Raw genomic sequence first — 15,973 nt, 5'->3', positions numbered from 1 at the left:
TTGCAAAAATATTGCCCTCAGATATCAACTAATCATAATGGACTAAAAAGCGTGAAAAACCTCAAAATAGCTCAGCAATCTTGCACCTGAATCCCACATCTCCCAGTGCAAACATCTTTGCAACAGCACCTCCCTTTCACCTGCTGAGCACCACACTACTCCCAGCAAAGCACTAGAATCTAAAAGCATATCTTGGCAAGTCTATTCCCACTCAAAATGCTTCCCTGACCTCATGTCGAGACTGCTCCAATATGAAGCCAGGGAGAAGTCAGGGGCACTGGTGCTGAGAGTGGGACAGTTAGCTCAGACCTCTCCATCCCTGTCAGCCATCAGGCCTCACTCACACTTTATTCATTCTTTGCAGCCTTTAAAAATTAATAGCACCAAAGGCCCTAAATGTAGTCTTTCCCATCTGGGAACACTGGCTTGCCACAAGGCTTCAGTTCTGTTACAGCTCTCTCAATTTAAAGCCTTAAGAAATGTGTTGTTTTCTTATGTTACTACTCAGCATGTGGCATATGGAAGATGACAGCAGAGGTCAGTCTTGTGAGTTCCTCAATAATATAGAAAACACAATTTACAAAGAGACAAAATAAGGACGAGAAACAAAGGAAATCATCAACATGGAGTGATGCCAGCTACCAGGCATGGTGGATTTCCAGACAAAATCCGTGTACAGTCAGTAAAACTGAACGCCAGAACTAAGTCTCCCTGCAGAATTTATAACAGAAGGAGAGAAAAATCATTGGTATAACATTGAGGGGCTATTACGGGGGAAAGATGATCAGGACAATCCTGTTGGAATAATGCCCCCAAATGCTGGAAGAGATCGTCAAAATATTCAAGGAGCCCAGAAAGAACAGTAGATGCAAAAGGGTTTTGTTTTGCCTTTACCTGAAGAAGTATTTGTATTGAATACTGAGAAAAACATGTTTATATTGCCGAGCTCTCATCCTTGGCACCCACAATTTATTTCAGAAAGAATGCAAGCAAATTAGTTTTACATTTTTAAAGCAATAGACCTATTGTTAGAAACATGCCACTCATTGAAAGAGCAACTGAAGTGATCAGTGAAAGGAATATAATGATAATGTATTGACATAGAGCTAAGCAAACAGTATGGAGCATGCAGGTGCCATGTATTGTAGATGCCATCTAACACATATGCTCCAGACTGCAATTTGACAGAAAAATTAATGGCCAGCCTATAAACTGCAGTGACAGAAACAGGGGAAGCAGAAACGATGTATCTCCATACACCACTGATACGCCAGGAAAAACAACCACAAGCATCTATTCTTGCTGTTTCTGAGACCATTTGGAAACACCTCCACTGAAGGGAAAGCAATCTGCAGTGTCAGTTAGCAGATGCAGAGATTCTTTATGTACATTTATTACAGAAAAAGGCAGACAGACGCTCAGCTGCCATTTTTGCTCATATTATTAAGTCAGCAATAGATCCAAATCAAGCTAGACAGCAGAGCCACCTGCACTTCAGCTTCAGCCACATCATGAATTAGCCAAACCAGGTGTTGATGAGGTGTAATGAAACTGTTTCAAGACCAATAGGCCAAAGTAAGCCATTGATAAGAAATCCATGAAACAAGTGATTATAATTCTTGGATTCAGTAGCAGATGACAAGATTGGATTTTATTTAAAAGGGACCATAATCCCATTGGATTCAGTAGCTGACACCAGGAAATGGATAAATACTTCACAACTGAGAACAGGCATGCCAAACATAATTCAGGAAACACAGCTCTTGCCAGAGATAAATTCCAGTTCTGAGTATATACGATACAGCATGAGGTGTGCAGAAATGACTGTGATCTTTGTAACAGAAGGAGACTGCAGATTTGCTCGATCCCAGCTTCAACTGGGAACAGAGCAAAACAGACCTACCCAGTTTTACTGATGAGATTCCATGGTCCAACTACACCACTCCCATTTCTGGAAGAAAGACTATCTGAAGGACACAGACAAAAAGTTTGATTTGGAAACTGAAAGCTTGGCACAACTAGCAGACTGTGCTCAAATTGCTAGTATGTCAAATCTTTTTCTGCTGTAGTCCTTAAACATGGCATTTTAAAATTTTATTATGCAACTATTATAGTCAGAAAGATCACGTTAAAAGAAAGGCCTTTATGTTATGCATGTCCCCAAAAGAATGGACTTTGAGACATCAACATGTACCACATAGCTCCCAATAAAAACAGCTCTAAAATCTTAAATGTGTTCTTCATTGTTTAATTTGATAATCTTTTACCCCCTCCTGTTTATTACTATATTGTTTATATATATAAAATAATCCTCTTATACAATTATTTTATTCTTCTTGTCTTCAATCACTATCTGTATAAGGCAGGAAGCAGAAGCAACATAACTTTACTAAAGGTAGAAGATTATAGGAAAGGATTGGGATATGAAGCTTTGGTCCATTTTCCTCTCATAACTATCTGTGGCTGATGACCACCATATGAAATCACCCCATAATTCACTCACATCTTTACTGCTGTTCAAATATTACTTAAGTAGCACCCAATTGATTTATGGTACCAGTCAAGCCTCACAAGTGATAAATGTTGTGTATTACAAACAGACCAGATCGGCCAGATCACAAGCTGTTAAAGAAACCCCAGTTTTATCCCAATAACCTCAGAGGTTTGGCAGATTAGTAATACTTGCATATTATACAGAATATTTTCTTCTGAAGAATTTCAGCAGCTCTTCAGCACAAACTATAATTTTGAACATCAAATGTGATGTTTGCACCCAAAAGTGATCATTTTTTTTGCTTCTCAATACAACTCTAGCTCACATGCCAAAAGGAAGATAGGAGTTGTCCTTCCCTCAAGCCAGCAAATACATCACCCATGACAAGACAGTGCAAAATGAGGTGCAACACTTCTGTCCAAGCACATTCCACTGTGAATTCTTTTGCTCAAATGAGATTTCCTTTAAAGTAATATGATGTATACTTCTGGTGATAGACTTCCATTAGCTTCATGGATTGAAAAACCCAACATATATTAGCGGTTTAAAATTAGTAATAACAGTTCTGCCTTCTTTCAATCTGTTGAAAACTGTATAAAGGTCACAGCACTGCTGATGCCCACATTTTTTCTGTTTTACACAACTGAGTAAAGTGACTCATGACAGCCAAATTCTGAGATCAGGCCCTAAGCAACGATGACATCAGATGCTGCCAAAAGACATTTGATTCCTCTATTGTGAAATGTCAGGTTGGTTCTGGGACATGGTGAGAAGCCAACTCTAGTTTAGAAAATTCTATAGTGAGCTATTGTTTGATACTAAATACAAGATCATCACTCCTGCTGCTGCTGCTGCAAGTCACAGGGCATCCAAGGACACATCTAACAATATTGCCACTTTCTACTGTGTTTGCAAAATACTGCAACAAAGCTTCATGCACCCAGACTATGGAAAATATCTGTGAGAGAATGGAGACACAAGACTCGATGGCAGGAGTACAAATTAAGAAGCTGAAGCTAATAAAGCTAATGGAAGCCTATGACCAGCAGTATACAGAATATTGCTTCAAAGGGGATCTCATGTCCCGAGTATCTACAAGTTTCTCTGCACCTGATATTTTGCAAAGTATTTTAATTTATTTCTGAGTAATATGACATTTTTATTAGGCTTTCCATGCAACGAAAGGACCGTCATGATATTCCTTCATGACTCTCTGATACTATTTTAAATGCCTAAACAGAACTATTGATTTCAGCCAGTGAGGGTCCTGTCCTATAGTGTGAGTGATGGCACTGTGGCTAATTTACTATATTCCCAGCAAAGGCAGTGAAACATAACTGAGAGCAGCTCCTTAAACCTGAGTAGTCTGTGCTCAGTAGATGTGGGTTTTCTTGATTGGCAACTGTACAATTTATGTTGCAAGATAGCTCATGATGTGTAACATATATTATGCTTTTAATTAACTTATTGTCTATTTTCAGTTTTGACTTTGGAAAAGAGGACAGTTATGCAAAAGGAAAAAAATACACAATTTATTTTATTCCAAAAAAAGTGATATGAAAAGATTCTCAGAGTGCAGAGTACCAAATTAATCTTCCTAAAGCAATTGTCTTCTCTTTTTAAACATTTAGAAATATGACAAGGATAGCAAGTGTTTTGCACTGATAATGGCAGTATTTAGAAAATTCAAATCACACTTATGCATAATCAGATATGCTGAATATTTGGTTCTTCTTTTACAAGAATAATTTATAAAGGCCCTCCCATATTATATTTTATCAGATCAAGTTTCCAATTTACCCAGCAGCCATTCCTGATGGTGTCCAAAATGGGTCCCTGGGAAGAGTGTGAGAACAGTGTAATATACAGCACTAATTCCCCAGAATAATTTCAGCCTCCAGGGATTTGTGGCTGAGCTATTCCTAACCAGATGCAGCAACTCTATCTTTAATAGTCCTCAACAGTTTCCGCTTTTCATCCATGGACTTTTCACATCTGAGAGTTTTTTACTGTCCACAGCATCTTGTAGCAAGAATCTTGACAGCTTAACAATGCAATGTGAGGCAAAAGTACCTTTTTTTTTAAATCTATTTTGAAATTGCCACTTCCTAGTTTCACTTTACATATCCTACTCCTTTCTATAATTTTTTACAGTAAAATTATGTTATGCATTCACTTCTGTGCCTGCAAAGCTCATGGAACATATCCTCCTAGGAGCTGTGCTAAGGCACATGGAGAAGAAGGAAGTGATTGTGGCCTTCTACAATGACATGACCACATCAGTGGACAAGGGAAGGGCTACAGATGTCATCTATTTGGACTTCTGTAAGGTCTTTGACATGGTCCTGCAAAACATCCTTATCTCTAAATTGGAGACGAATGGATTCAATGGATGAACTGTTTTGTAGAGGAGGAATTGGTTGGGTGGTCACATCCAGAGGGTAGTGGTCAATGGCTCAATGACATGATGGATGTTCAATGTCCAAAAGGAGATCAGTGACAAGAGATCTCCCTCAGGGGTCTGTACTGGGAAAAATACTGTTTAATGTCTTCAGCAAAGACAGAGACAGTGGGAGCGAGTTCACTCTAAGAAAATTTACAGGCACCACCAGGATGTGTGGTGCAGTTGACATGCCTGAGGGATGGAATACCATCCAGAGGGACCTGGACAAGCTTGAAAAGGGGGCCTGTGTCAAGCCCACAAACCTCAAAAAGGCCAAGTGCTGGTGCTGCATCTGGGTCAGGGCAGTCCCGGTACCAATCCAGGCTGGGGATGGACTGATGGAGAGCAGCCCTGCCCAGAAGGACTTGGGGTGCTGCTGGATGCCATGCTGGACATGACCCAGCAATGTGCACTGGCAGCCCAGAAACCACCTGGATGTGCCCTGGGCTGCATCCAGAGCAGTGTGGGCAGCAGGGCAGGGAGAGGATTCTGCCCCACTGCCCCACTCTGGTGAGACCCACCTGGAGCACTGCATCCAGCTCTGGGGTCCTCAGCACAGGAAGGACATGGACCTGTTGGAGACAGTCCAGGGGAGGGACACCAAGGTGATCAGAGGGAAAAAGCACCTCTGCTGTGAAGACAGGCTGAGAGACTCAGAGGTGCTCAGCATGGACAAGAGAAGGCTCTGGGGAATCTTATTGCAGTCTTCCAGTACTTAAAGAGGATGTATCAGATGGAGACAAATATTTAAATAGGGCTTCTTGACTTAGGACCAGGAGTATTGGTTTTAGACTTAAAGGGTAGATTCACAGTAGATACAAGGAAGAAATTTTTTACAATGAGGATGACGAAACACTGGAACAGCTTTCCCATTCGAGGTCAGGTTGGATGTGCCTCTGAGCAACCTGATCTTGTTGAAGATGTCCTTCCTCATTGCAGGGGGTTTGGACTGGATGATCTTTAAAAGTCACTTTCAACCAAAACTATTCTATAATTCTACCATTCTATTCGGAATAACTTAGTATTGTCAGCAAACTAAGATACCTCAAAAATTTCGCCTTCTCATTTCTAGACCATTTATTAGTACTGGGAACATTGCAGGCCCCAGGACAAATCCCATGGATACTTCACTGGTAACCTACTCCCTCTGTGAAAACGGACCATTTATTGCTAACTTCTGTCTTTTTCTTTTATCTGACTTCTTAGATTCTCTAAAAGATATAACCAAAAAGGTTAAATCAACCATAATTCCTTTATCCACAAGATTATTGATTTCTCTGAAGAATGCTACTACATTTGTGAGGCATGACACACCCTTAAAAATCCATATGGACTCTCTGCCAACATACAATATTAATTCCTGTTCACTGGTTCTTCAAAACAATTATTTACAGTAATCCAGCTTTGACATTTCTCTAGAACCCTTTGGTGAATACCATATATTGCTGTTCATTATAAACAATTTCTTCTGTAAGCACTTCTACACAACTATGGAGTCTAATAACTTCTTGGAAACAATGTGCTTTTGAGTCCCCAAGTCCTTACACAATCACAAGGTTATGATTATAGCCAGCTAACCAACAGCTAGAGTGAAAACTAACACAATGGCATTTGGAGAAAGAGATATTCTTATCACTTGTGAATCCAACAGGACCTTGACTTCTTCAAGAGTTATTTTCTACAGTCAAAACATAAATTAATTCTAACCTAACCTGAAAAGCAACTGTAGAACAATCCTTACAGGAATCTCTAAACATGAAACATCAGATGTTGATATAATTTGTCATCCCAAATTTCCAGATGAAACCTTTTTCTTCCCAGACATGAGATAAACCCCAACCACAACCCTATCAATTATATGAGCAGTGAACTGATTCTAGCAGCTAAAATGCATTGAAGACAGTAACAGTATAGTCACCAATAGTCCCTCCAAATATCCACCCTTCCCACTAAGATAAACAAGATATTCCAATGAAGAGTCCCTCTCTTTGGTCATAATGCCACCCAAAACTTAATTTATTTTTCTTTAATTCAAAGTGACCAATTTGTATAGTAAATCCAATTATAAGGCATTTGTTCCCAATTATGCAAACTTTCATCCTATCTCTGCCAGTCTTGCAGAATGCAAGAATAAAAAGGCTTTCTACCTTTTTTCTGAAAACCTGATTCCAGCCCTAGCCCTAAAATTAACATGTACTGTAGAGAGAGGAAGAATCTGTACTGGAATACCTAATATGAAGCATATGCTCCTGCCTACGCCATACTACTCTCCCTGACATGTTTTTTTCCAGTTCCCCAGCCTTATCCCAAGCCTTCCTTAAATGGAAGATGTGTCCAGGAATACTGAAAATAAAATATTTGCTTATGACTACACTAGCTGCCTTCTGAACTCTTATAAATCCAGCAAAAATCAGACTGGCTACAGCCTTCCTTTTTGATACCTTATCTTTCCCCAGTTCCTACTGAAAAATTAAAGATATTCCTCCCCAGTGATATCAACATTCTTATTCCTACCAGTCATGTGGATCTGACATAAAAACAGGTTCTCAAGCCTTTTCCCTTTTTTTTTCCAAATTTCAAATCTAACCTATTGGTTACCTATACACAAGAGCCCTCTGGAACAGCTGAATATTATCCATTCCCCCTTGCATTCTGGATAGCCACACAAGTATCTCACTATAAGATGACCTTTTTTAATTAAAACCTACTGTTTGAAAATTATTAATCCAGAATAAAGTTCAAGAATTGGTGAATTAAACCATAGTGGCTATTAAAAGGACTCCCTCAAAAGATCAAAAAACAGTTACAGAATGTTATTAAAGCACTGGGTCAGGTAAAGTTCTTATTGTAAGTACATTGTCTGAAGTTTATAACTAACCTTAAAACAGTGAAAGAATGTTTAGCACTGAACAAGAAATAAATAAAGATAATGCTTGCCCCATGAAACTTACCACTAAAAGAGAGCCTTGAAGAGGACTAAGAAGGCTTAGAAGAGGACGCTAACAATATGATTTCATTGCAGGTCTGCCTGACCCACCCAGTTAAATAACTGTTAAGAGTAAAGAGATTATTTAACTGGTATTGCTAAGTATTAACATGTCTTACAAAGACACAGTTTAAATGAAATAGCAGCATCTGGTATATCAAATTCAGAGGTTAGTTTGCACTTGGAGCACTTGGTAGGCAATCCAAAGATGGGAATGAGAGATAGAGTGGGATGTGAGAACCCCTGTGTATCATCTGTGCTTTTGCTCATTAGATGAAAAAAGGTACATTATATTCAGCAACATATTTGTGGTTCTGGCACACATACAACCAGATTCAGCTGTTGCCACATCACTCTGCATTATACAACCCAGGGGATGACAGAAACTTCTGACAAGGTGGCTGCAAAAGACTGGACAGTTTTTTACTTTGACTGGCTAATACCAACTATCTCCACTGCTAGCATCTGTCGTTCCAGAAATATCTGTTTTTAAAGGGATCTACAAGAGCATTAAAGACTGTGCTACAAATTGTCTGCAGGCAAAACTGCAAGTGAAATTTTGGACATTTTGTGTTAAAACCATGGCTACCAATATGCCATTGCTCCCAGATAACCAAGGCGACAACTTAAAGTGTGGATAAATTACAGAGAAATACATCTACAACTAATGTTATCTTTGAATCAACCTGTTTCTCTGTAGAATTAATGTTTTTCTCAAGAGGTTTGTGTGTTTTATTACACATACAATAATTTATAATACTAGAAAAAAAGTAAAGCCAGACTCAACTGGAAAGACAAAAATCCATCCAAACCACTTTCACTGCATTACTAAGCATTCCCTGCAAGAAAAGCTTCCATGGTCTTGTCAGGAGGCGAAGCAATTTATCACTGAATCCAGCCCTTAGATATCTGCACAGAACTTCAGATTTCAGAAGTGAGCTCCATGACTTTCTTTTACAGGTTAAAAATACTTGTTAAAGTCATCTAAACTGTTGCTAAGAGAAATGACACATTTGGCAAGGATATGTGAGTGATAGCTGGAGATTCTTGAAAATAATGTAGATTTGGCTTACAGGTTGTTTTTTTAACTTACTTCAGAATCTTTAGTAATCGTTACGAATAAAATCCAAATCATTATATAACACAAATTCATACACTCACCAAGGAATTTCTATATCTTCTTCAGAATCTTCCTACGAAGTCACATCAGCTGAGACAAAAATACAGACAAAAATTTAGATGTAAATTTTGAAACCTTTGCAGAAATGTAAAATAAATATCTTCTATGTCATACATGGATTTAAGAACAGCTTTCCTCTTGCAATAGGGAACACTGAGCCAGACTCAGCTCTTCACAGCTCTCTACGACAGTGTACCTTGTGTGTTAGTCATTCAGATTGCTCTTAACATATACTGGAATAAGTGTGCTGGGATTTAGATCTTAGGCTAAGTTGGAGTGAGAACATGACTAGGAACCCATTTCACAGGTTATGCATTTCTATGAAATCCTGAAGGAAATGAGATGTTTGATTTTTTTCTGCACTGTTTGGAAGAGAAATGTGATGTTACTGTTTGCTGCTAAATGGTACTATAGAAATATGCAGGCAATACTTAGTAGAAATTAAATTGTTGCTTCAAACCTCTAAGCAGAGAAAAAATGAAGTTCTAAACTATTCCTTGACTAGAAGCACATGACTATTCCCATCAGCTTCCCCTGGGTTTCCTCAATGGTTTATGAGCTGCCTGTTGGACTAGATCATGATCATGTACAGTACTCTGCAGCTCAAGAGTGTCCTGTAACTAAGTTTTAGCACTAACATCTCAGAGTGTCCTTTGCATTCTTAAAGTGTTATATATTTCTTAAAAATATAAGGAAAAAAAGAAAGCCTTGATCTTGTTCTGTAAACATTGTTGTCAGTTCAAAACAGCTCCAAAATTTTTAATAGAAAGAGTGGAGTATTGCTTGGGATTTTCATGCATTTGGATGCCAAACTTCTTTAAGAACCTTTGCATTAGTTGTAGCCATGACCTCAGCTAACCCAAAGAAAGCCACAGGCATGTCTCCTTTCCCTACTGGCAGCTACTTTAATTGGCAGGTTCACAATGAGGACTTTTGTTTGCATCCTAAACATGCACAGCACGATTAAAATGTTTGATACTTTCATCCTCAAAGTGCAGCAATCAATATGTTGGGTTTTTTAAAAGGCCAAGTCATTATACATTTAAACAGCATCCTTCAAACCCTTAAGGAACTTGTTTTACGAGGACTCAAAAGGTTCCCTATTGAAAATTATATGGATTTAGCTCAGTTTAAAAATACACATTTTGTTTGTTTTCCATTCAGTTGCTCTACTATTTGATGCTCTTTTCTTGCACATGTAGACTCTGAGTATTTTACTACCCCCTGCTGTATGGAAAGAAAACTGTGAGATAGATGTGGCCTATGCTACTAACATCCCTCGAGAGCTCCCTGTCAGCTGGAACACCAAGGGGTTGGATTCAGAGTGGCTGGAGACACAGGACTCTGTTTGGGTCATCACATGAAGTTACTAGTGGCTGCAGTGTGGGTAACAGAGAACAAAGTTTTCTTGACAGCTCCAAGATCGTAGGGTGCTCCAGGAGTACTGCAGTTCCTGGGTTTGTATAGTGCATATCATCATGTTTCCCAAGCAACTAAAAGTGCTTTGCGAAGCAATGAGTCAGATGCTGGTTGTGCAGTAACCACACACAGCGATTTATGTTTTCAGGAACTATGTGTCCAAGAGCAGGATATTCTTATATAGTTCTCTGGCACTGAACCTGCTGGGCAGCTACTGAATCAGACTGAACACCTCTAAACCATGTTAGCAACATTTGGTGTACTACTGTGTACCAGCACAACCCACATAAAGTTCACTCATTTCAGCTGATATATTATATGAAGAAATTCTCCACTTTCAACTCAGCAGAACTGCCTCTCTTGGTAGAGGGCATTACACTAAATTGCCTTCCACACTTGCACAAGGAAACACACATTCTACATGTAGTTTGCAGGTAAAATAAAGCACACACTCAAATCTTGCTCACCCATCATCAGAAGCCACACAAGAACATTTCTCCTCCAATTTCTTCATGAAGCAATTTGCCAGAAAATCTCCTTCTTTTTCTTCTCCTTCACACTACTATTTGCCATTAACTGCAAGGGTGGTTTGCACAGCTTGGCTGGTAGCTTTGAGAATAATATATTAGGAATATTTTTCCCATCTTAAACTGCAGTACCCTTAAAAAACTGTTTTTTAAAGGTAATACAGGTTGGACTGTAACCTACTGTCAGGTTGGAATAATACTAATTTAATATATGTATTCCCCAGCAGCAGAACAAGTCCCAAATGGGAAGTCCCAGCGTTTCAATTCAATGAAACAGGGAGATGATCTGCTCCCAAACTTTTGCTGTACCAGTCATTTCCTGCTCTGTGCCAAAACTGATGCATGTCCAGAGATGGGCAAAAAGTCTGCCAGGTCTTCAGTGCTGTTTGCAGGCTAACACTGCCTGCACAGGAGACAGAGAGCAGTTTGGAACTGCCTCTTTGTCACCATCACCTTTGACAACAGGCTTAGGCAGAAAAACAGAATTGAGCTCCATACAGTCACTTGTTCCTTCGGGTGAGCAGGCACCTTAGTCCACAAAACATTTCCACTGTTGCTTTGGCTCAGTGCCTCTGTCTCTGAGTAAGCCACCTCTGTACCTCCCTCCCTTCAGGGCGAGCCATTTGTAAAGGATGTGCAGCAACATTTGCAGCACTTGATTCCCACCACTGCAGCAAAATGGGCTCAGCAGGTAGAGGCAGACACCAGTCCAAATTTCATTTCAGTCCCTAAAACAGAACTGACAATCCTTGTACTTTGGGTCCTCTGACGACATTCAGCACTGGGTGATGCCAGTGACAAAGGTGCAACAGGCAGGGGCTATGTAACATACACTGTGGAAGAGATGGATTTGCCAGACAGTTTCATACAGCCAACTCTTTGTAAATCTAGTTATGTCCAGCACAACCAATTTCTCTAAATTCCTATTAACAACTGTTATAAGAAATAATGCATTTAACTGTATTTTGCTGTGATGTCAAATACTTTATTTGACTTTTTTTAAATTTAATATTTTTAAGACTGTTCAGCTAGCTCAAATAATAAAAATGCCTTATTCTGTCTTCACTTCATTTAATTCACTTCCCATTTCAGGAAAAAAAAAATCAAGACTAAACATCTACCAAATGTTATTCCTCTCCAACTGAATGTGACGGATTGTCTGACGATCACATAAAAATTAAACAAAAAGTGCATTGTTCCCTTCCAGATTTTTCAGCTGGTGTAAATCAACATAGCTTCACTGATGCCAAGTTGCAGGGATGTACATCAATTGAGAATCTTGCCCGTCATCTTCAGAGAGAGATCTTTTACCTACAGTTCAGTTTCTCTGTATTTGCAGGCTCAGGAAAACTTCAGCCTACTTTCCTTTCATGCTCTGCATATCACTATAAATAATCCCTTTTGGTTTAAGTTCATTACTGCTCCTAACCTGAGAAGAGGTCCTGTGGAGAAGGCACAGAACAGATGTGACTGGTCAGCCACTCTGTCCACGACTGTCTGGCTGAGATCCAGGCATTGTAATTACTCAGTGTTTCAGTTCTGACTCGTAAAATACATCTTTAGCAAAGATAAATATGCACAGGCTTTGCTCACCCCCAGTTGTCCATTGATCAGGTCCCATGGTGCCATCAAATCTATAAAAAGCTTCATATCAAAATAAAATAATTTTAATTTAATTTAAAATGCAGTCTTGAAAATACTACCATTTTCCACTCCATTGGATTCTTCTAGCTCCTTTATTCCCTCTCCCTGAAAAGCAGAGGAGCCCAGCTACAGCAGGGACCAGGTATCGTCTTCCAACCACTGGGAAGTTACAAGAATGGGAGGGAAGGAGCCTTTAAAAGGTACAACTTTAGCATGGTCAGGTTCACAAGACCTCTTGTCAGGGTGCTTCATGCACAGATGAGTAACTGCAGCCCAGACTCAGAAACACATCTGCATCCCCAGTCCATTTCTCCAAAGGAGCTGGAGGGACCCAGCCCTTAAATGACCTCTGAAATGCTGCTTCCAGACTTTTTGCCCTCACTGGCTCTAGCATCATTGGTTATTTGTCTTCCTTCAACCTTCCCTGCATCCCTCCCCATGATCCTTTTCTCCTTCCTGTCTTCAACCGCAGTCCCTCCCAAACCAGACTAATGAAAGGGTTTTTTTCATTATAGAAGCCCAGTGCGTAATCAAATACATTTAAAAAATAACAAAACTGTGGAACTGACAAGACATGTGTCTACCATCACCCTATATCCAAACACTGAGGTTTGAACTTGGCTCAGACATCTCTGAAAATGCCAAATGTGGATTTCCACAGACACAGGGAAATGGATCCACAGCTGATGTAAACAGAATAAAGGTGCATTGCTTGAAGTTGCCCAGCAAACACACAGAATAAATCATAGATGAGAAGAAAGTTGCAGACTTCAGCCTGACAAACTCTTACAGACATGTTTAACATCAAGGAAGTGAGAGTTCACCTTCAAATGGGACAATCACAAGCTTAAAGGTAAGTAGATGCCAAAGAACTTGAACAACAGAAGTCTCAGTCCTGTAAGCTCTTTTTGTAGTGAAAACTAACCCACATGTAGACCTTAGATACTTCTGTAATAATTCAAATCAGGCAACCTCAGACAAACTTCTTTTTTTTTTGTTTTTATTGGTTTTGAGTGTAACATTGAAAATACATTAGCTCTCCTGTAATAGAATTCAACTGATTTGCTTAGGTCTACCAGTACAAGTGAAAGCACAACAGAACCTAAGGGATCATTCAGGATTAGTCACAGAAAAAAAAAAATGCAAAATTCAGGATTTCTCACAAAGAGTTTTTAAATGGAGGATCAGATTTATATGGCAACCACTCAGCTCTGCCCCTGGGTGTCTGGCCATAGACAAAAGGAATGCCAAGTCACCTTTTCTAGCAAGCATCTGACAAATTTGGACTAAAAAGCAAACCGGAAGACTTCAGATGTTTTCATACCATTGGGATGTAGCATCCAGTTTAGACATTAGTAGAAACACAGCATTTCCACCTTCAGAGTGTTCAGGATAAGTTGGGTTCTGACAATTGCATTGCTCACAGCAATTGAGTTGGCAAGTTTGCAACTAGCCAGATCTTGTCTTCATTGCAGCAGAAGACTGAACTATAGACAGGTCAGGATGAGAAAAGTCAATACAAAGGAAATGTGGGAATGTGATGGGGGCAAGGAATTAATGGTGAAATTAGGAAGAATATTAATGGAGAATAAGAGATGTTTAAAACATCAGCTTTCCCTGATGCTTTTCCCTTTCCCTGAAGAGCACAATTCTCTTTGTGCTTGGGGTGTTACTCTTGCTTTTCTTTTTGGGCTGTTTGGGTTTTTTCATTATTGTTACATCTAATTTTGCTTCCAGAACACTCTTCTATATGGTAATAAAATGTTTCGGCATTGTCCATTCCTGAAACTGATTTTATGGAAGAAGGAGACAGCAAGAAGCACAATTCCTATTGCACAATAAGTAAAACTCTCCCAATGGGTCTCTGTTCATGATAATATACTACAGGAAAAAAAGAATACAAAAAAGAAGTATAATAAATAGCATGTGCAAAATGTACAGTATAGTAAATACACTACAGGGACTACTTACACAGTCTCTTCCACTCCATAAGCATCATCAACCATCTTCTGTGGTTTGGCACATCAAATATTTGCTATGTATTTTACCATTTTAAAAGCGTTGCAAATCCTTGGCTGGACACCAAGTAAATGCTGTACATTACTTTGTCAATTGTTGCCTTGCATATTCAATGTCTGACCTCACCTCCTTCCACAGTTCAATGTGTAGAAACATCAATAAAATACATGATGTTTATCTCCAGTGATACATACTGTTAAATGGGTCTGTCATGCTGACAAAGCAAAGGATTCCTCTTTAAGGGGAAATCTCAAAGGAAATCTACCCCATTAGGAGACTAGGACTTCAAAATTATATTTTAGTATCATTTCTGTTAATGAAGTGGTTTGCAAGTTGTGTAAGTATTTATAGGTCCATTATCTGAAGAACAACATAGGATTTTCTGTACCACTGTGGAAGGACAGACATACAAGTTATGCATTAAGTACAACATTGAGGGAAACCACATACTTGTTAATAAAAAAATAAAAAACTACATACTTATTAATAAATGTGGGACTCATGCACACACATATCCCAGACAGAGCCATCTGCACATGTAAGGTTAGGGAAGAGAGAGAAGAAATTGTAGGCAGGCAAGATGGGAACACTTACTTACCCTTGCAAAAGGCTTGACTGGGCCAGAAGATCAAATTCCAGAGCAGCTCCCAATAATAAAAATGGATGAGGCCACAATCTCCTAGCAGACTGGACAACCTGCAAGGACTTTCTCACTCCTGCCTGCCTTGGGCACATCAAAGAAATCAGCACAGTTACAAAACACTACATCTCATCCAAGAAGAAAAAGAGGAATGCTTAAAGAAATTAAAGGAGTCCAGATGAGTGAAAATACAGAAGAAAATTGTTCAGATTCTGCTTGTACATGGACTAGAAATGAGACTACTAACAAGGCTGCAAATTGTGATATCATGCAGATGCTGGCAGAGGGAAGAGTGATTGCCAGCTTAGAGAGTGCAACCTAGATATCAGGAGTTATCCATCACCAGTAGGAACCAAATACTGTGATGTTGTCAAGTCACCCTGGCTCCTGGTAACAGGAGATTAGAAAAGATACTGGAGGGTGATCATGATTCCATGTGTCCAATTTCTTATCAGCACATCTGATATTTTCCTACCAGCTCTAAAAGACTTTCACACTGGCCTGGCCTGGATTCAATCTGGAACCTGCAGCTAGAACAAGTAAATCCCAAACTTTTCAGTCTGTACTCCTTTTTAAGTAGATTTTTTGTGAATAATAAGAATGAATGTGCTGAAATGCAAG

At 39.3% G+C, this 15,973-nt stretch overlaps 1 long non-coding RNA gene across 1 annotated transcript in view; it reads right to left on the bottom strand.

Moving 5' to 3' along the window:
* LOC146435944 (uncharacterized) overlaps positions 1-15,973 on the bottom strand; it is a 219,206-nt gene that overhangs the window by 68,790 nt on the left and 134,443 nt on the right. The window contains exons 10-11 of the long non-coding RNA XR_014852454.1: positions 15,311-15,432; positions 9,085-9,133 (exon numbers count right to left, since the gene is read on the bottom strand). This is a non-coding gene — a long non-coding RNA (uncharacterized LOC146435944). The remainder of the gene's footprint in view (positions 1-9,084; positions 9,134-15,310; positions 15,433-15,973) is intronic.

This window comes from Lichenostomus cassidix, chromosome 5 (assembly GCF_008360975.1).
Source record: "Lichenostomus cassidix isolate B80296 chromosome 5, HeHo_3.0, whole genome shotgun sequence".
Lineage (NCBI taxonomy): Eukaryota > Metazoa > Chordata > Aves > Passeriformes > Meliphagidae > Lichenostomus > Lichenostomus cassidix.
This window is presented reverse-complemented; position numbering and strand designations above follow the sequence as displayed.